General features: G+C 39.1%; 1 protein-coding gene and 1 long non-coding RNA gene across 2 annotated transcripts in view; both read left to right on the forward strand.

The window, feature by feature from the left end:
- The window catches only part of prr13 (proline rich 13), a 359,338-nt gene that overhangs the window by 325,002 nt on the left and 13,791 nt on the right, over window positions 1–20,545 (forward strand). The window lies entirely within an intron of this gene.
- On the forward strand, window positions 1,318–5,544 carry LOC129447678 (uncharacterized). Its single transcript, XR_012373137.1, has 4 exons — window positions 1,318–1,381; window positions 1,658–1,727; window positions 3,809–3,979; window positions 4,456–5,544. It is a non-coding gene; the product is annotated as an uncharacterized lncRNA (long non-coding RNA).

Genomic DNA, 20,545 nt, shown 5'->3' on the forward strand with positions numbered 1-20,545 from the left:
TTTACAGTTAATTAAAAATACTGTATTTTAATAGCAGGTGGTGCTAATTTGTTTTTTGGGGATTAACTCTCTGATTAAGCTATCTTATACAAATAATGTAATATTATTGTATTTATATATTGATTTAAAATGTAAAGTAAAATTCAGAAGACTTAAACAAAGTCCTAAAAACAATCAAACAACTAAATTAGTGCAAGTAGAGCTGATTTATTTATCAAAACACAATATAATCATCTTCATTAAAGTATTTTGTATATTCGAATTAATTTATAAATGTAAGTGTTTAAAAATTAGAGATAGGTTTTGCCGGTTGTTGATGAGTGATGAATACCAGCTGTGGATTTTCTCAACACGTGTAAGCAGCCATGACACAGGAAGCCGAAACAGTGTTCCAATATAAAGTGAGGGTCCTTGACAGTGGCCGAACCCGCATACTACACGATATAATGATTCCCCACCTCGGGAGCTATAGGGAACGAATTGAGACACAGCCCTGGATGTAATCACGTCTTTGCTGATCATGTGCCTGTACACAAACCCGCCGCAGCTCACTTGCAAAAGATTATCCTGTTATTTATTACACGTATAGTAAACGTTTTTAATGTTATCATGAATCAATGTTATAGTTTTGTATGTCACATTATTTTTTGAGAAGAGTCATGACTCAACGCGGACCTTACACGCTGTAAATTTGTGTGTGCATATGGCGGTACAGGCTCTTTTGCACTCTATGACCAGCCATCATTTAATCGAAATACAGTAAAAAAAAAATGAGCGCGAAACCCTGACACTTTACAGAAAGACACGGAAGAAAAAAAGAGCACAGGACAATGGTTTCAAGTTAAACAGCTGGTAAGTAAAATGAGTAATCCTGTGATTTCTTAACATATTTAATTTTTTATTTGGTTAAATAATTTGAAACAACACGCAGTTAACGGTAATTTACCTCACACGTTAGGACTGTTGTGACTAGATAGGGAAAGCGCTTTGTGGTGAAACCTCTTTTTAAGACTCAACAACACTTTCGGTGCACGTTATCATATATATTTATTTTCCTTTTTAGAACATTTCACCATCTGCAAAGGTAAGTAATCTTGTGATTTCTTACCATATTTAATATTTTTGGTTTAGTTCAGTAATTTGAAACACTTTTTTTTAAACACTTAACAACACTCAGTTGACGATAATTTACCTCACACGACTGTTGTGACAAAGATAGTTAGAGTGGTTTGAGGTAGAAACTCGTTTAAGACTGAACAAAACGCAACGTTCTGTGCAAATAATCTTATTTATTTATTTTCTTCCCCTTTTTAGCAAATTTCACCATCGACATTTCTACATAAACGGTTCTCTTTTTCGTGTTTGACTGCGTTTGGTACAGGTGAGTGTTCATATGAAATGCTAGGCGACAAACTGAGCTTTTGTGTTTAACGCTATTTTGAAGTCAGTCTCTCAGTTTCTCTCTAACATGCACATCTAACAAGGAATAATTGACGATGGGTCGTTGAATTAAATTGATATAACTGCCAGTAAGAAAAAGTGTGTGTGTTTGTGTGTGTGTGTTTGTGTGTGTGTGTGTGTTTGTGTGTGTGTGTTTGTGTGTGTGTGTGTGTGTGTGTGTGTGTGTGTGTGTGTGTGTGTGTGTGTGTGTGTGCAGGTCACAACAACAACGGCAGATGCAGAGACCACGCTTTCCCTTGCTTCCACTCCACGGCTGATCATGCTTGGTAAGATTCTTTAACACATACTTTGGGAACATTAAAAAGATTAAAGGGATAGTTCAGCCAAAAATGATGATAAACCCATGATTTACTCACCCCCAAGCTATCCGAGATGCATATGTCCATCATTTTCCAGACAAACACATTTTCAGATATTTAAGAAAATGTTTTAGATCTTTCAGTTAATTAAATGTGAAGTTACAGGGTCCACGTCCTTGAAGTCCAAAAAAAGTGCGTCCATCCTTCACAAAATAATCCAAACGGCTCAAGGATGATAAACAAAGGTCTTCTGAGGGTAATCTGCGCGGTGTTGTTGTAGAAGTATCCATATTTAAAACTTTATTAACGAAAATAACTACCTTCCGGTAGGCTTGCCGCGATAGTCGGTGAAACGGTGATAACCGGTGCTTCAGCCTCTCACCGGTTATATCACTTGCCCACCTCGACACCGTCTCTCATCGTCGTTTTGATATTTTCGTGTAATTAAATCATTTAGTTTCGTTAGAGAGAGCAAACACTTACAACTGTATGTGTCTGTTGTCTGAATTCAGCGGGGCTGAACGCGCGTCACGTCACAGAGCCGCAGGTGTCAGATTTCATTTATTTCTGTCAGAGTTTGCAAGGCGAGCTGACTGACCAGATGATGACAGAAGCCGCGTGCTTTGCTCGTTTTTGTTATAATATACATATATGATGTTTAATATAAGCGAGATCGTTTTGTTGTTGTGTTTTTCATCAAGAAAAATATTAAACCCATCATTCAAGCAGCGCTTTTATGGAGAAGTAGCCGGTTGCTCTGCTTGGGACTGGTGGGTTCTGTAAGGAATTACCTGCGCACATTGACTCAAGCACTTAAGTAAACCAGCTGTTGCACTCACATTGCACGCAAATTCATAGGCGATTTAACGCAGCTTACGCGAGCGCTGCCTTTAAACAGTTGCGTAATTCAAAAGTGAAAGTAAAATGTGCACGTCTGCATGCGCATTTATAAGCCCCTCCCACTCGGTGATACCGGGATCACCGAGTTTGTGACGCGCTGATTAACCGGTGGGAAAATTACCTCACCGCGGCAACTCTACCTTCCGGTAGCGCCGCCATCTTAGTCGGGTCCGCATTCAAGATCACGCAACTTACAGAGATTACTCTGCTGCTGCTCTGTGCCCCCGCCCTCCGAATTTGTCATACGTCACTAAGAAAAGTGCGTACACTACACTAATACTCTCTCCTGAATACAGAGGAGTCTAAGATGGCGGCGCTACCGGAAGGTAGTTATTTTCGTTAATAAAGTTTTAAATATGGATATTTCTACAACAACACCGTGCAAATTACCCTCAGAAGACCTTTGTTTATCATCCTGGAGCCACTTGGATTTATTTTGTGAAGGATGGACGCACATTTGGACTTGAAGAACGTGGACCCCGTAACTTCACATTTAATTAACTGAAAGTTCTAAAACATCTGAAAATGTGTTTGTCTGAAAAACGATGTACATATGCATCTCGGACAGCTTGGGGGTAAGTAAATCATGGGATTAATATCATTTTTTGGCCGAACTATCCCTTTAATCCTTTGTTAATGTTAAGCATTATGCTTAAATTTTGGCATTCTTCTTGAGTTTTGAATATCAAGAGTAATGAAATGATGATTGGCCTTTTTAGGTAACCCCCCCCCCCAAATTGTATTCTGTACTCATTTACTTATTCTTGTGTTGTTCTTAACCTGCATGAGTTAAATTTCTTGAGCGAAGATAATATTTTGATAAATGATGGTTATCTAATAGTTGACAATACCCCTTGACCTCCACAGTATTTGTTTTTCTTACTATGGAAGTCAGTGGGTACCATCAACCGTGCTTACCATCAATTATTAAAATATCTTCTTTTGTGTACTAATAAATACAACAGAATCAACTCCTACAGGCTTAGAACAATACAAGGGTAAGTAAATGATGAAAGAATTTTGGGGACATATGAACTATCACTTTAAAATGATAGATTTCAAATTATTGAGAAAAGCTCTAACATCTAAATATTGTTACTTACACCAAAATCAAATAACAAACGCTATTATTAATTAATTATTTTCAGAGGATCCAGATCTACAAAACAAAAAATGGATGCTGCCGATTGAAGGCTAAGTCCGCTTTCCTGCGATTGACCCACCATTTCTTCAGCTTTTGCTGTTCACTTTGGTTGCTACTACGTGCTCAACATCGAGTACCAAGTGGAAGCAGCCACTACTTTGGAGTTTATTCAGAGGTAAGTACATCTTTCAGTATGCTATAACATTTGGTAAATATTGAAGAAAGACTCATCATTTACTTACTTTTATGTCCTTCCTAACCTGTATGCTCTCTCTTCAGAGGAACACAAAAGAAGATATTTTGAAAAATGTTGTTTACCAAACATGTTTAGTTGGTTTGTTGACTCCCATCAACAAAAGTGGTTTGGTAACAATCATTCTTCAAAATATCTTCTTTTGTTTTCCCCTTAAGAAAGTGCATACAGGTTAGGAAGGACATAAGGGCTTTTATATATGATTTTAGATTTCAGGAAGTGGCAAACTTTTGTCATCTATTAGCAACTGCTGGTCCTTTGTGGTAATTACAGTGGTCCTGAGCAATATGAGGATATTATCGTATAGCAACGATTAGGAATTGCACTATTTTTTTAAAAAGTGGAGTGTCCCTCTCTTACACATCAAATGATCTAATGAATTATTTTTTTATGTAAAGATTTATTTTGAGGATCAGCCCCGACAACAGCAAGTGCTCCTCTAAGTTCCAGGTGAGCAAAAGAAGTGGGAAGATGGTGCAAAGGAAGAACTCTGGCCTGAACCATCATGTATATATCCACCTTTATTCAGGACTTTATGAATTAAGCAAAACTATTAAGCAACTAAAGCAAATACATTCTACTCAACTCACCAGAGGTTTGTGAAGTTCTTTTTTTATCTTAAAGGTTTCTTTTAGTTAATTTGTCCATGCACTGATTTATAATATTGTAATATGAAACTCCAGTGTATACATGTTACTACTGTTGCTTCTAAAAGCAAAATAAGTCTACGCAGGAGAGGTTTTGTTACGTTATTTTTTTTATTCTTATAGACGGTTTCATCGGATGCACGTGATACACGTCTGGATCCGAACCTTACTTCCGGTTTTGCTTTTTTAATGGTCTTACTAGTTGCTAAACTGATCTCTTGAACAAATGCCTCGTCGAAAATAACAAATGTTTTGGTTTCCGAGCTAATCTATGTGTTGTTTTTTTTGCTTGTTATATAAATAAAATGCGTTTAAAGAACTTTGTTGTTTTTTATTCTTAGCGGAGTTTATCGGAAGTTCATGCGGACCGCGACAGCCGTTTGTTTATGTTGTTACTGCTGAAACCGTCTATAGTTTTAACTGAATTTGTACTAAGATTATTTGATAATACTGTGAAATGAAACGGTGAGTAAATGTGTTCATTGGCTTTGAAAAAGCTGTTGCTGCAAGAAATTACAATTTACTCAGAATAATATTTTGAATGTATGAGTTTTTGACATTGCTTATGACTGCATTTTAATGTATTGTTCATGAATTGATGCTGTGATATGTGTGTGTAAATGTTTTGTGTGTTACAGGATAAAAGATTTGCTAAAAGTATTTTGTATTTGAACATTGTTATTATGACTGAGTTAGTGCATGACTTGATTTAAAATTCTGTAATATGATATCTATGAGTAAATGTTATTGCCGGTTTGAGAAAAACAGTTTGTGATGCAAGCTGAAAGTTCAATCTGATTTCATGTATTTGAAAAACTAAAAGAAATTTTAAAAACATGTTGTCATTGCTTATTTTTGTTTTTACTTAAAGCTGTTTTAACACCTCCATTTAAATTTTGTGCAGTTTTGTAGTAAATAGAAATGGGAAAATGAATCACAGGAAATTTTACGGTAAAATACACATTGTAATATATACATTGTAGTATAAAATTATTGTATATTTTACAGTAGAAAATATAATATACTGTAAATACAGTTACAGCATGTTAAACAATACTGTAAAATGTATACAGTATTTTTAAATAGTACTGTAAATTTGTATACAGTATTTTAAAAAGTACTGTAAAACTGTATACAGTATTTTAAATAATACTGTAAAATTGTATACAGTATTTTTACTGTAAGTTAATTTACAGTAAGTTGCTGGCAACCAGCTGCCAGTAAGTTACTGTAAATTCTACAGGAAATTTTTTACAGTGTAGTTTGTACTTTGTTTACATTTAACTCACGCTGTGTGATTGGGTCAGTACTAGTGCACTTTAATGCTGCTTCTGCCACCTTATGACAATGGATTTAAACTTCGAATTAGGTAGTCTGTCATCAGTGACAGCTCATTGGATGGAAAATGTCCTTCCTTTTCCATAAGTTTTTATACCGTCATAACTCATAAATATAATTACCGCAAAAATTCTTAAAATATCATGATATAATTTTGAGGCTGTATTGCCCACCCTTAGTGGGCACTCAACCATCTTTCATTGCCAAATGTTTATCCCTCCGTGAAAAAGGAATTTTAACCACTGATTGTTCACAGCCAAACGTTAAGTCAATCCCTCCTAGAAAAAGAAATTTTAACAACTGATTCTTCATATCTTCATCCTTTGGTAGTGAAAACCACACAAACTGAAAACACAGCGTGATGATGTTTACACACTAACTTTCTGAAGTGTCTGTGGGCAGGTCACAGTTTTCATTTCTCCTGGACAAGGGTGAAGGCGGAGATTATTATGCAAAGTGTTTGTCTTACGTGAATAAAGACAGGCAGGAGATTCAATCCATATGACGACTCGTTTCAGCGATTCAGAGTCGACTCCCTACTTTAGAAGTCATTAACTTTATTAATCGTGCACTTTTTGCACATTGTTTACATTGATGGACAGCTACATGACACACTGCAATACAGGTAATTTTCTATTTTGGATCTGTGTGGCTCTTTAAAATTGTAAATATGATGCAGGACTAACTTTTACACCCATTTTTACCTTTTATGTATTTTTTACTTTTACCTATTATATATACATTATTATAATTATACATGGCGGCGAGGTCTACCTCGAGGTCTAGCAGCTGGACGATCTGGATGGTCTGTATGAAACTGAGTAATTAGGGATGGATCTAAGATGTCTTCTCGAGGTACCCTGGAATGCTCCTCAGGGCCATAATCCTCCCAGTCAACCAGATTCTCCAGTCGGGGACCTCGTCGCCGGGAGTCCATGATAGTGTGGACCTGGTAGATGGGCTCTTCTTCTACCGGAACGGGAGGAGGGACTTCTACAGTGTCTGCGGAAAGAAGAGAGAAAGGATCAGTATATGGTTTAAGGAGTCACACATGACCAGGGGAACAGAGGAGGTTGATAACCCAGAATACATTGAAAAGAAGTGAGTCCAGTAATGGATTAAGGAAGGGAATTCTGGGCGTACTCAGCCCAAGGGAGATAGCGGCTCCAGCTGTCCTGGTACTGGTGGCAGTATGTAGCTTCCGATCTCCTGGATCTTACACTTAGTCTGGCCGTTGGTTTAAGGATGGTAACCAATTATAAACTGACTGTTACTCTAAGGAGTTTGAAAAAGGGTCGGCATACCTTGGAGATGAATTGCGTCCACGGTCCGACATGATGTCCTCTGGAATGCCAAATTTGCGGAACATGTTGTTGAACAGGGCTTCTGCGGTTTCAAAGGCAGTGGGGAGTTTAGGCAGAGGGATGAATTTACAGACCTTAGTGAAATGGTCCACAACCACGAGGATGCAAGTATGGTTATTGGACTTGGATAGATCCGTCATGAAACTGACACCCAGGTGGGACCACGGACGCTGAGGTATAGGAAGTGGTACCAATTTACCCATAGGTAGCTTCCTGGGGGTGTTGGTTATGGCACAGACTGAGCATCCCTGAATGAAGCAAGAGACATCCTGTGTGAGAGAGGACTACCAGTACCAATGACTGAGGAGCGAGAGGGTGCATCTGCTACCTGGATGTCCAGAGTCTTGAGCGGAGTTCAGGAGTTTGGTGTGAAACTGTTTAGGTGCGAACATATGGCCTTCCGGGGTTTCCGGCAGAGTGGGATGTAGCAGATTCTCTTAATTAATCTGTTCATCTAAGTCCCAGATGACAGGGCTGACAAACATGACTGGAGGGAGGATGGATTTGGGTAGGTGATCCTCTGACGAAGAACTATGTAGGCGAGAGTGGGTATCAGCCTTAAGATTCTTACTACCAGGTCTGTAGGTTACAACAAAAATGAAGCGGGTGAAGAAGGGGGCCCAATGGGCCTGGCGAGGGTTCAATCTTTTGGCCTCTGTCAGGTATTCCAGGTTACGATGATTGGTGATCACTTCAAATTGACAATTTGGCTGTGATGGCTTTAGGGGATAAAGATAAGGACTTTGGGCGACCCTTCAGAGAAGAGGTAAGGGGTGTACTGACTATAATTGTGGATGAACTTCCTGTAAAAGTTGGCAAATCCTAGGAAGCGTTGGAGTTCCTTCACAGTAGAGCGTATGGACCAGCTGTGAATCGTTTTCACCTTCCTCTGGTCTATCTGTACTCCATGCTGATTGATTACATAGCCCAGAAATTGTACTTCTGTGGTATGGAACTCGCACTTCTCCAGTTTTAGGTACAACCAATGTTCCCGTAGTTTTTCCAAGGACAGAGTGACATGGTGATGATGTTCAGAGAGCGAGGAAGAGTAGATGAAAATTATGTCATTGTAAATTACCACTTTGTTCATGCCCCCCTGAAACACCACTGGCGAGTTTGAGAGTCCGAAGGTCATGACCTGGTATTCATAGTGACCTGAGAGTGTCACAAATGCTGTCTTCCACTCATCGCCTTGGCGGATACGGATTAGGTTGTACGCACTACATAGGTCCAGTTCGGAGAAGATGCAGGTCCTAGTAGCTGCTCCAGCGCAGCTGAGACCAGAGGAAGGGGATAATTAAAGTGGATGGTTTGGGAATTGAGTTGTTTGACAAGTTGTTAGGGTCACTGTTAAGGCCAACTAAATTCTATTTAAGCTGATAATAGTCAGTTGTACTGGTGTTTGTAGCAGCAGCCGTTATGAAAACCAGCCATTTTGTTGAATGTTTGCCACTCAGCGGGGCGTGCTCCGGCGTGGTCACATGGTAAAATAAAGTCAATGCATACCCTCTATACACATGGATTCATCCTAACCCGTCGGAAAGCACATGGCTAGATGTCAGTCAATTTGTAAGGACATTAACATTTCAGAATGACCCAGGGGCGGAGTGGGACCAAAAAATCTACCGGGAAATTTCGTATACCACCGGCCATCCGTGGTAAAAAAAGGTCTTGTATTTGTAGTAAAACTACTGTAATACAAATCGTAATCAATCTGCAAAAAAAAAAACATTTTCATAATAATAATAAAATAATCAAATCATGGATAATTTTCCTAAATGAGTAACTATACAAAATGATACCTGTTTGAAAGACGGAGATGCGCACCTGTCAATCAGCTATTACATAACAGAGCGAGACCAGAGATGAACGTGCTCATAAACGCGAGTAATGTGGAATACTTTCTTTACATCTTTGAAAAACTGTAAGAATTTTTCCTTTAAATATCATTTTTGTCATATAAAGTTTTGAGAGATAATAATGTGTTTTTCCACTGCTATTGCTCATTTATTTTAACGTGTTTGGCGCATTTACCTCAGAGTTTATTTCAGTTATTTTGCTGTTTTTCCGGTAATAATGATACAATTTACATGCCAATCCTACTTCCTTGTCTTATTATTCATTTCATTATGCTGTTATATGTAATATGAAAATCATATAGTAGGAAATATATAATGTGATACTGCAAAGTTACCCTTCTTATTTTTATTTATAATATAGCCATATGGAGACAAACATTTGCAAATGTGCTGATTTGATCCATTCATGTACTGACCAACAAGATAGAGATTTTAAACATCCTTAATCCACACTTACTATCAAATAGTCTCTGCTTGATGGATCAATCCGACCGCATATGTACTCCAATAAACAGGCATTCGGTGGCGCGGCTTTTTACATCAAAGGCCGACAGGCTATGCCATTTGGGGAGCGCCGTTCAATGATCCCCCTATATTTTTAAAAAATCCTAAACATGGTGGGACCTGTCGAACAGGTTGAGCACTTTTATGTTGAGCAGAGAGGCTGCACAGTTTGACCAGTGGGAAGCGGCCGCACATCAAGCCCCCAGACGGGGTTGCTATAACTCGTAATGTATAACTATTATCAGACCGACCCTTGCAGCCTCAAAACACTACCGGCCCACCGGGAAATGTCCCGACTCTCCCGATGGCCACTCCGCCACTGGAATGACCTCTATAATCAGACAATCAAAAAGCATCAATGTTTTAAAACACCAACAATAGCCGCAGCTCTGACAGCCTGGTGGAAATGTATTCAAATCAAACAAACACCCCCTTGCATCTAAATACACCCCAATCTGGAAAAACACAGATTTTATAGATAACAAGAAGCCACTTAACTTACGCACATGAGTAAATAAGGGCATTACACAACTTCATCACATCTTTTTTAATATGAAATACGGCATTGGAAGTAATTGTTTTTTTGGAATATTTAACTTCTCATCTGTAAATATTGTAATTGTCTGTTTCCATAAAAAAACAACACACTGAATTCCATTAGTTTTATGCAATAGGGTTTAATTTGACACCCTTTGGCACACTCTTTACAGAAACACAGCAGTGCACAGAGTTAGATGTTACAATTGTGTATAGAGGAGTTTCCATGCGTTTATGTGGTCTACAAAGAAAATAAATAAAGATATATGAACAAATTTGCGTTGAGTATTATTGCCGGGTGTGCCTCATAAGCCTTGAAAAGTGAAGCCTCTGGCTCTTTGATCGCCCCCTGGTGGCTGGCTGCAGTACAAGTCATAAACCCCGCCCTCTCCATTCAAATGAATGGGACTCTGCTCTAAATAAAAAAATTATTTACACTTCCATTAAAAGTTTCCGAAAGATGGTTTTGGTCCTTTCAAGTAGTTGTTATCACACTGATATATGTTCAAGTGTTCATTATTGTGGTAAGTTTCATTTTAGCTTGTAATTTGATGCTATAGAAACGGAGCGTGTCGTTATGATTGGCGTGGTTGAATTGGTCGGGCGAACGTTTGGGCGGAAGTTTGATACCGCGGCTCCGCCTCTGGCTCCACGGACGATTCCTTCTGCGCATGCCTTGGCTCCAAACTGACGTTTTTACGTAACATGGCGGCGACCGTGGTCGGACATTTTTGGCTTCAATTTGGGGGGGGCGTGCCAAGATGGCGACCGAGTAAGTCTGTTACTGCTGAGCTCCCGCACAAAAGTTTTAAGTTGGTGGTTTGGTTAAGAAAAACTGCATTCCTTTGTTATCGGACCTTTTCTTATGACTTTGAGAACAACCTGATGTCACCACCTGAGAGGAAAAGAATGCACAAGAACAAGAAGAACGTTATACCCGATACTCAGCCAAATAACGCTCTGATAGCCTCGTGTCACGATTATTCTAACTCTATGTCGACAATTGAGGTCTCTATGTCGGAGGGTAACTTTCCCGCGCTACCTGTGACTCCATGTGATTCCCCAGCGGCAAAGAAGGCTCTTTATAATGCAAAACACGAGCCCGCATCCCAAGACAACGTCGTCATTACTACCCTTTCCCAGCTCATTAAGGAGCAGCCTGATTCCATAAAAATTCTGGTGAGTGAAAACTCCAAAAAAATTGATGGCAATGCACTGAAAATTGAAGGGCTTAAGAAAACTGTGGACTTTATATGCAGTGAAGTTAAAGAAACCCAGCAGAGAGTTAAAAATGTTGATGGCCGCCTTAAAGAGGAAGAAATAAAGTGTTTGCGCTTTTAACTCGCGTGTGTGAACTGGAGACTTACTCTAGAAGGTGAAACTTGAAGATCTATGGCCGATCATGCATGATAACAAACTCCGCTTTGTTGAAGATCTCCCGCAACCTGTAAAGGAGGCCAGGCTAAAGTTGTGGCCATCGGTGAATAAGGCACGTAGTGAAGGTAAATCGGCGTATTTTGTTGTAGCACAGGCTTTTGTCGATGGGAAGGAAATCACTTGAAGACCTGAGCTGACGTTGGCTCGATATCTACGTAATAATGTTCTTGTTTTGTTTAATATCTTGTTCTGAAGCCTGACCCATAGTTTTAATTTCTAAGGTTTGTTTAATATGGGATGCAGCTTAAAAGGTGCCCCGAAAGATCATACTTACTGACCAGCAACTTTAAAGACTCTTTTTTTATTTTTTTATAAACTCGTTGGTCTTTTTTCCGGGACACAAAAGTATGGTATAAAGTTTCCACCATAAAGCTCTTCTTTTTATGTTAAGGTGCAAGTGGTGCTCAGTATAACGTTTGTAAACTGTTCTATTGTACTTAAGTCACTTTATAAGCCTTTTCTTTTTCAGACATTTCATTGTCTATAGTTTCTTTAAATGCCAGGGGGTTAAGAAATGTAACTAAACGTAAAGCTTTATTTTTATTTGTTAAACAGCTGAACACAGACATTTCATTTTGTCAGGAATCTCACTCTAACTCAAATGACGAAAATTTTTGGAGATCTCAATGGGGGAACGAATTATGGTTTTCTCACTGTTCAGAAAGGTCAGCGGCAGTCTTAACATTGAAGCACAAATATAATGGTGACATTTTACACACAGAAACAGACCCAAAAGGGCATTTTATCTGCCAAGTGGTTGGCTATAACAAGATTGTTTTTGTACACATATTTATGGGTACAATTCTAATTTAGAAAACATCCAATTATTTGCTAACATAGAAAATAGACTCAAGTACTGGCTTACAAAATTTCCAAACTCACACATTTTACTTGGAGGAGACTTTAATGTTACTCTAAATTCTGAGATTGGCAGATGGCCACCTACACGTAATAATAATAAAAATGCATATCTTCAGCTTTTTATGGACAGGTATGATTTAGTTGACATATGGAGAGTTAAATTCCCAGATGATGTTTCATTCACCTGGAGCAACAAAGACAACACTAGACTTTCTCGCATAGACTTCTGGTTAGTTTCAAAAAGTATTAAAGAGCAGGATGTCTGTGTTAACATTCTTCCCTGTCCCTTAAGTGATCATAAAGCAGTATTCATTTCTATTAAATTTTTTTCAGATAATGATTGCAAAGCCAATTATTGGAAACTTAATAATTCTCTGCTTAATGTGGAGGAGGTAAAAGAGAAAATCCCGGAGTTGGTTAAACATTTTTTCAACAAAGCTGTGGCGGAAAATTCTTTTTGTCTTAACTGGGAGTTATTTAAATATGAATCAGCAAAATATTTTAGGAAGCTTGGTAGTAATCTTGCTAAAATTAGAAAACTGGAGGAACAGAAAGTTATCACAGGTATTTCGGTAATGTCTCAAATTTCACCAGACGTCTTAACAGAGGATGAAAAAATAGAAATGCTTAATTTACAAGAGAGCCTGGATAATATATATAAAAAGAAGGCAGAAGGAGCTTTTATACGATCTCGTAAACGGTGGTTAGAAGAAGGGGAACAAAATTCTGCATACTTTTTTAAACTGGAAAAGTATCGCACAAAAATGAATACTATTAATGAGTTGAAAATTGGCGACGTTATAAGTGATGATCAACATATAATCTCTGAGTTTTGTTCCTCATTTTATAAAAAGTTATGTACTTCAGAATATGCTGACGATGATTCTTCGATATTCCTTAATTCCCTGCATAATACCCCTAAGCTCGACAACGCTGAAAGAGATTTTTGTGACCTCCCGTTATCTCTCGTAGAAGTCACTCAGTGTATAGAACTGTTAAAAGACAACAAATCACCTGGGACAGACGGCCTATCCTCTGAGTTCTATAAAATGTTTTCCCAGCAGATGGCGCCCTTCTTACTGCAGGTTTTTAATGAAAGTATAATAACCAAAACCTTACCATGGAGTATGACTCAAGGTCTGATTACTTTACTCCCTAAACCACGCAAAGATCTGCTGTATATTGATAATTGGCGCCCAATTAGCCTTTTAAATAATGATTACAAAGTTTTAGCCGTTATATTAAAAAAGTATTAGATTCTATAATTGATGTAACACAATCTGGTTTTATGCCCAAGAGGCATATCTCCAACAACATTAGATTAGTCTTAGACTTAATTGACTATTCATATTTAATTTCAGATGACAGCTTTATATTTTTCTTAGACTTTTTAAAGCTTTTGATACTGTTGAACATAATTTTCTTTTTCATTCACTCGAGAAGTTTGGCTTTGGGCATTTCTTTTGTGATGCGATCAAAACTTTATATAGTAATGCTAATGCCTCAATTAAGCTTAAAAATGGGTCCTCACCCAGATTTGAAATAAGACGTGGAATTCGTCAGGGATGTCCCATTTCTCCCTATCTTTTTTTACTTGCAGCCCAACTTTTGTGCGATCATATTAAAAATAGTAATTTGCTGGGCATCTCTATTGCTGATAAAACAGTCAGCTGGCATAGGATACAACACTTTTTTTTAAAAGACAGCTCCCAGGTTCCTATTGCTATTGATATAATAGAAGCCTTCAGTAAAGCCTCTGGTCTCCGCTTAAACCTTAAAAAATGTGAATTATTGGCTCTTAAAGACTGTGATGCTGAGTTTATTGCTAATATTTCTGTGAAAAGCTCAATTAATTACTTGGGTATTGTGATTGATAAAAATGAACCCCAAAGAAGCGAGAATAATCTCACTCCCATTGTCGAAAAAATAAAGAAGAAATTTAACATGTGGCTATTACGTGATTTATCTCTGAAAGGCAGGACTTTGCTATCGAAGGCAGAAGGTATATCAAGGGTAACTTACGCTGCTCTGTCTTTGGACATAGATCAACCAATGTGTAAAAACATAGATAAAATCCTTTATGACTTTGTATGGAAAAATTGTAATCGTTATCTAAAAAAGTCTGTTTTAATGAATGAGTACAGTAAAGGTGGCCTTAGTTTTCTTGACTTTACTTTGAATTACACTTTCAAGATTAAGTGGATTAAGCGGTATTTAGAGTGCCCAACCGATCTATGGAATTTTATTCCCCATTATATCTTTTCTTCAGTTGGTGGGCTCCAGTTTTTGTTGGTTTGCACTTATAATATTGAAAAAATTCCTCTTAAACTATCTCTGTTCCATAAACAAATGCTAATTTACAAGCACAACTTCACTCCTCATAGATTTTACATTTGAAACAACAGGTATATTTTGTACAAAAACAAATCCTTGTTCTTTTAAAAGTGGTATGACAATAATATTTTACTTGTAAATCAATTATTCAATCAACATGGTCAACTCTTTAACTACAGTGAATTTCTTCATCACTTTGGTATTCCTATTTCACCAAAGGACTTCTCTATCGTCTTTGATGCAATACCTCCAGCTGTCATCTAATTTTTAAAGGTGTTAATAGACTTGCTGATCCCCCTACTGTCATGATTCTGCCCTCTTGTCCTTGTTTTAGTATTAGTCATGAGGCAGGAATGGATCATGACAGGCCCATGTTTTGTGTGAAAGCACTGGCTTTGTTTATTCAAGTGCTTTCTGTCTCGTCTCCTGACCCCGCCCCCTTGTTTCCTCTTTTATTATGCCATTTTTGTTTGATTCATGTCACCTGTTTCTCTCTTGATTTGCTCCCCTATTTAATGCCCTTGTGTTTGCTATCTTGTGCTGATTCGTTTTGTTCAAACCTGTACTTACCTGTGTGATTTGAAGTCAAGAGTATTTGTCAAGTTTATGGTTCTATTTCTATTGTAATATCCAAGTCTAGTTCCAGTTTTTGTTTAGTAAAGTCTTGTTTATTTTAGTATAGTCTTGTTTTACCCCCTCGTGGGTCTTTTGTTTGGTGTGTCTTGTCTAAAATAAAGTCTTTGAGTTCATCTACGCCTGCGCCTGGGTTCTCTCCCTCTCACCTTTTGGAGAATCCTCACAGAACGAATCAGCCAACTAAGAATCCAGCAGGCCAGGATGGACACAGCCCTGACTGCCCGCAGAGCCCACCAGGCTCATGTATTGTTCGGCCTCCACCAGAAGGGGGCTGACATCAAAGACTTTGCCATGGACCTTTTGAGGTCAGCTAAGGGCTCCGGCTTTGGCAAGCCTGAGCTTAAGCTGATATTCAACAGCTGCCTCGATGAGCCCCTCGACTCCTCTGAGCAGAGGATGCTGAGGCCCCTGGGTTTTCCTGACATGGTTAATTATTTGATGAACCGCGATCCCAGAGGCCCAACCAAAGCTGACCAGCCCGCTTGGCTTCCTCCCATCCCGGAGCACCGTGTTGTGGCTATGGTGGCCCTGAAGGACCCAGCTCTCTCCAAATCCGCTTCCGAGAGCCCTATCCCACCTGTCTGCCTTCCTCAGAAGCGAGGGCGAAGGGCATCTTGGGAGTCTACACCTGAGGGGTCCTCCACATAGCCGCCGCTACCACCGTGGTGCCCACCTCACCTGCCACGGCCTCAGCTCCTCGCCCAAAGAGAAAGAGGAAGAAGAAAACTTCCTGTACTCCTCAGTCTCTTCCTGGTACGCGTCAGACCCCCAGCCCGCTGTTGAACCACCTGCCTTTGCACCTCAGCCCACTGCTGAACCCCCTGCCTTTGCACCTCAGCCCGCTGCTGAACCCCCTGCTTCTGCACCACAGTCTGCTGCAGCGCCTCTTGCCTCTACGCCTCAGCCAGCAGCAGCGCCCCCTGTCCCAGCTCTTGTCTTGCCACCGCTGCCTGCCGCAGTGTTACCTGTCTCGCCAGTTTTGTCTGTCGCTGCCTCCTATGTACCCTCGTCACCCTGTTCATCTGCCCGGTCCTCTGCCTCTGTCTCCTTGTCATCCCTGGACTCTGTCTCCTCCCTTAGTAGCCCTGGTTTGTTTCCCCTGTTGTGCCCGGACCTGTCCTACCTCAGTTTGCCCCCCTGGAACTGCTCCTCGTGTGTCTGCTGCAAAGCCTGTCAGTCCCACATCCCCTATTAAACCTGCCCGGACTCCTCGCCCTCAATCATGTCCTGCACCGTCCCGCTCAAAGTCTCCTGACCTACCCAGCTCCACCCTACCTGGACCTCCTCCCATGAACTTTTTTGTTCCCTCGCCACCCCTCCCTTGTTTGTTGTTTTTGTTGTCATCCCAACCCTGTCATTGTCAGTTCTTGTTTGCCGTTATTGTTATTTGTCATGTTTTGTTAATTTGTGTCTGTTTGTCAGTCTGTCGTGTCGCGTATCTAGTGTTCCCCTGAGGAACGCCTGGATGCGTTCCTTAAGGGGGGGGGGGTTCTGTCATGATTCTGCCCTCTTGTCTTTATATTATTATTAGTCTTGATGCAGGATCATGACAGGCCCATGTTTTGTGTGAAAGCACTGGCTTTGTTTATTCAAGCCATGTGCTTTCTGTCTCGTCTCCTGACCCCCTCCCCCTTGTTTCCTCGTTTATTATCACATTATTGTTTGATTCATGTCACCTGTTCCCCTCTTGATTTGCTCCCCTATTTAATGCCCTTGTGTTTGCTGTCTTGTGCTGATTCATTTCGTTCAAACCTGTACTCACCTATGTGATTTGAAGTCAAGAGTATTTGTCAAGTTTGTGGTTCTATTTCTATTGTAATATCCAAGTCTAGTTCCAGTTTTTGTTTAGTAAAGTCTTGTTTATTTTAGTCATTGTCTTGTTTTACCCCCTCGTGGGTCTTTTGTTTTGTGTGTCTTGTCTAAAATAAAGTCTTTGAGTTCATCTACGCCTGCGCCTGGGTTCTCTCCCTCTCTCCTTTTGGAGAAACCTCACACATACTTTGGTGGATGTAAAGGAAACAACTGTTGGGAGTATCTGTTTTGCTCTGCAACCTAAAAGTAAGAACAAGGCAGTTCGTGAATTTTTTCAAGAGGACATTAGGAGTACACCCGCTGTTGTGTTTTATTGGTCTTCATTTGTTGGAGAGATTTGCTGGGAAAAAGTTTGGCTTTTGCCACACAAGTTTTTTTAACAAACAAAGTCAAAGAGATATCATTCAAAATGCTTTATAGGTCTTACCCCACTAACTATTACCTGAAAAAAGACTTGGATATCAGCTGTACTTTCTGTGAAGAGCAAAATGAAACATTGGTGCATTTATTTTGGTCTTGCCCACATACCAAGAAACTTTGGGGCAAAGTGGCTCAATTTATTGTTATCCATATTTACCCTCAATTTGCTTTTGCGGTGGGAAAATGTTTTGTTTGGTTTCACTCAATTTGATGATAATTTAAGTTCAGAGTATTATGTGATAAATTTGCATATATTAACCAAATTTTATTTGCACAAGTCAAAATTCCTAAAAAAAGAAACCAAGCTTTCTGGAGCTTGCTGCTTATATTAGGCACTATGTTCTATCAATTTCTGAGTGTAAAAACAAAAAAGCTGTTAGATCATATGACCTCTGTAAGCTTTACAAGATATTTAATCTTTTCTGTTTTTTTATTATTTATAACCCCTAACCTCCCTGTCTTATTTGTGAATTATTTATAGACTGTATTGATGTACAGATAATTATTGCTGTATATTCTATTTTTGAATCATATTAAAAAAAATGCATTACAATGGTGGGAGGCGACATTGCGTCGTCCATCTTTTTTTACAGTCTATGATTATTGCACAAACATTATTTCCATAACAGTTGTAAATCTCCAGAAAGAAGTTCTCTAGTCTAAATAAGAATACTAAAGGAATTAGCATACATTATTATGCAATACTACCACCTATTGGTCGGAAACGGTAAAACATTGAAAACCAAAACTTATTTCTAAAGTAATTTAAAGGCACACCGCAGAACTTTTTGGCCACTAAGGGGTGCTAGACATGTATTTTTCATGCCTAGCGCCCCTAGAGGCCACAAACGCCGCAGCACTGTCGCAAAGGAAAAGAACTGGCCAACCTTAAAACTAAACTAAAAACTTAACCTTTAAAACGATAAACGATCAACATTTTGAGGCATCAGGGAGAAACGCAGTCATGTTACAACTATCTGATGAGGAACTCGTGGAAGAAGCCATTTCTCAATCTGAAGGTTGCAGCCTCAGGATGTATTCTTTCTAAGCTGCATACGTCATCAAGATTTCAGAATATTAACAATTATAAAGTTGGCTATTATACTTAGTTAATCGTAAATTGTTGCAGTATGCTTATGACTTGCAAATGTAATGCTCAGTTTACCTTAATAAACCAGGCTTGATGACGTATGCAGCCTGCATATTTGACCTCCGGAGGCTGCAGGCTTCCAATTGAGAAACGACCAGAAGTATTTCCTTGCCTTTTTCAAAACAAATATTGTTGCATCGTCTCTCTCTCTCCCTCGCCACCAGGATTTTTCGCAATGGCGCTCGTTTTTCCTCTCTTTTGTGTGAAAATTGTCGCTCCAAATCCAAGTAAACCGATGTGTTTAGGTCTGCCGCTTTGTAATACGTCACGCGAGTGACAGCGGAACGCAGCAAATGAGGAAGAGAGAAGAGAGAAACGCTCGGATCTGATTGGTGAATGAATAGGGTTTGGTTTTACACTGTGTGAGTTTGAGCAAGTTTGACTGCTATAGCATCCTGGATTGTAATGTAAATACAGACAATAAAAGAAAGGTAAAAACGTGAACACGTGAATGCAGCATCTGAATACAGGGAACTATATGCAAGATAATCGCCGTCATTTATGTATGAATCAAGATCGTGAGTTTATATAAAAAATTGCCTTAAAGGGGAATCAAACCCGGATCGCCTGTGTCATGGGTCTGTGACACTAACACGGTGCCACAAAATCACATAATAGAAGTTGCTCTCTACACTCCTTAAGTAACCTCCGGCAAAATTCACGTTAAAAACAAATTGTGTGGAGGAAGTGACGTATGCCGTAAAGCAGACGAATTTTGTAGTTTTTTTTTTGTGCTCTGGGGCCTCATTTATAAACGTTGCGTACGCACAAAAGAAGGCGTACGCCACACTCTACGCAATAGTTGTTATTTATAAAAAGCAAACTTGACGGGAAAATGTGCTGTCCGTCACGCAAGCTCTGACCCAGGCGTACGCACAAAAACGGGTGAAATGAGAAATGGCGACACCGACGGCAGATGGAAGAAACACGTGAAAGTAAAAATGACAACACTAACTCTCATAAATAACATGAAGACTTCACAAAGCAAGTCTTACAATTAACAGCCTACACGAACACCCGTTTGATCGATCAGCAGTGAAACAAAATAAATAAATAAATAAATCGAAAATTACAACAAAAATTCAAATGAACACATATTTGCTAAAAGAAAAGTGAAATATGTTCTATAATATTGGCATGTTGTGCAATTCATCCTCATAAAGAATATAGTTAACAGAACGAAATAATGTACAAAACTGATATTCTCGTCAATGTGTCCGTCTGGCGGAGCAGATGCAATTACATAGACAGATAGATAATTAAGGAGATATATAGTTAGATAGATAGATAAATAAATAGATAGATGTATTAATTGTCCACTGGGGAAAGTTGTTTTCATAGTAAACCATATCTTCATAATCTACGGAATTATGGTATTCATGCATATGCCTTTAGTGTGTTTTATTTTTGATAAAACAATGTATGGCGTATGTCTCAACCATTCAGGAAGCAACAAGAAATTACATTTGCGCTGAACAATGTCCCATTTCCACGTCGATTATTACCGACATCTGTAGCTTGTCAGATGCAATTAAATGAATGGAAATAAAATGCCCCATCACAATGCGTAATTCCCACACTGTGCCCTC

The sequence above is a fragment of the Misgurnus anguillicaudatus genome, chromosome 14, assembly GCF_027580225.2.
Source record: "Misgurnus anguillicaudatus chromosome 14, ASM2758022v2, whole genome shotgun sequence".
Classification (NCBI taxonomy): Eukaryota; Metazoa; Chordata; class Actinopteri; order Cypriniformes; family Cobitidae; genus Misgurnus; species Misgurnus anguillicaudatus.